Source organism: Carlito syrichta, unplaced genomic scaffold (assembly GCF_000164805.1).
Source record: "Carlito syrichta isolate Samal-C Ts95f unplaced genomic scaffold, Tarsius_syrichta-2.0.1 Scaffold111498, whole genome shotgun sequence".
In the NCBI taxonomy this organism is placed as follows: domain Eukaryota; kingdom Metazoa; phylum Chordata; class Mammalia; order Primates; family Tarsiidae; genus Carlito; species Carlito syrichta.
Window position 1 is genome coordinate 82,096 of NW_007055594.1, and position 1,689 is coordinate 83,784.

The 1,689-nt window shown below is 52.3% G+C and overlaps 1 protein-coding gene across 1 annotated transcript in view; it reads left to right on the forward strand.

The window, feature by feature from the left end:
• The first annotated feature begins 1,417 nt into the window (after positions 1–1,417).
• SERTAD1 (SERTA domain containing 1) overlaps positions 1,418–1,689 on the forward strand; it is a 3,049-nt gene continuing 2,777 nt past the window's right edge. Inside the window, exon 1 of the mRNA XM_008069806.1 lies at positions 1,418–1,489. The gene's annotated coding sequence lies outside the window, so the exon portion shown is untranslated. The remainder of the gene's footprint in view (positions 1,490–1,689) is intronic.

The window sequence follows — 1,689 nt, forward strand, 5'->3', positions numbered from 1 at the left end:
GTCTTGAACCCTTGAGTTCAGGCAATCCCCTAGCCTCTGCCTCCCAAAGTTCTGGGATTATAGGCACGAGCCCCTATGTCTGGCTTTTTTTGTTGTTTTTTTTTAGGTCTTGCAATGTTGTCCAGGCTGGTCTTGAACTCCTGGATTCCAGTGATCCTCCTGCCTCAACCTCCCAAAGGGCTGTGATTACAGGTGTGAGCCACCACACCAGGCTGGCTGCCTGAATCAACCTCTACAGTTAGCATTTTTTGAGTACTTTGGCCAGGAGCTTTATTCACAAGTAACAGTTCTTCATGCAAGTCCAGAATTAGCAAATGAGCTACTTAAAGAAAGTAAGTCTCATTGCTAGTTTAGCCAGTAAGTATCAAATTCCTGTCTACTTCCAGCCCCATTCCCTTTGAACTAACAAAGACATGTTGCATGCCATTTTACACGAATTGTTCTATTTAATCCTCAAAACAATCCTTTGAGCCAGGCCACATTTTCCACATTTTAAAGAAGAGAGAACTTCCGGGTGTGGGTGGCTCACGCCTGTAATCCCAGCACTTTGGGAGGTAGAGGTGAGAGAATTGCTTGACCCCAGGGGTTCGAGACCAGCGTCTCTATAATAAGACTTCGTCTCTATAATAAATAAAATAAGCCGAGAGTGGTGGCATACGCCTGTAGTTCCAGTTATTTGGGAGGCTGAGGTGGATGCATCGCCTGAGAGTGAGACTCCAACTAAAAAAAAAAAGAGAAGAGGGAACTGAGACCCTAAAGGATTAAAACACTTGTCCCAGGGCACACAGTTAAATAGAGAATTAAACCCAGTTTGTCACTCTGGTGACATGCCAAACCCATCTCACTCCTGCCTTTAACCAATCAAGTCCAATCGCCCAGTATCTGCCAAGTTTGCTATAATGGTCTTACAGATACAATCATATTTCAACTTTCCTAAGTTTCAAGAGATAGGCAAGAAGATCAAGCATTTTCCAAGGTCACTCATGGAGTGAGTGGTGAGTCTGGATTTGAACCCAGACATATCTGGCCCAAAGTGTAGACTCCTTTTGAGGCTCGGTGTCTGAGAAGCTCAATTGCTGAGTTTGCCAGGTGCATGGGAGGTGTGAGGGACCTGTACTTTGAGAGGCAAGAGCCCTGCGCGCTACGGCCCTACAGGTTAAATAACTACCTCCACTCTCCTCCCTCCCCTCGCCCAGCACCGGGGCATGCGCCCTGAAGCCAACCTCCCCGCCTTCACAACCTGCCCCCCTGAAGGCTCCGCCCATCACTGTCCAGGGCCAATCCCTGGGGCGAGGGGCGGAGCCGCCACGGGAGTGGGCGGTCGCTAAGGGTAGTCAGGAGTCTGGAGTCGTGCGCCGGAGTCAGAACTGCGTCTAACGATCCGGGCGCCGGTTGCTGAAGGGGATCGAGCGAGCGATGCTACTGCCGCCGCTTCCTGATTGGCTGTTGGTGGCTACTTCTTCGTTCTGATTGGCAGCGAGTGAGCAGGGTATGTAAATGAAGGGGCCCGGGGAGAGACGGGGTACTCGCGGCCGAATCCTTCAGCGAGTTCGATCCCTGTGTCCGGCAGGTGCGCGTAGGACTGCCTGGGACTGAGACGCGCGGGCCTCTCCGTGCCGTCCGCCCGGGCCGGGCCGGGTGATTCACGCCGCAGCCCGAGAAGGGGGCGGAGGCGCCGGCTCCCTGGCT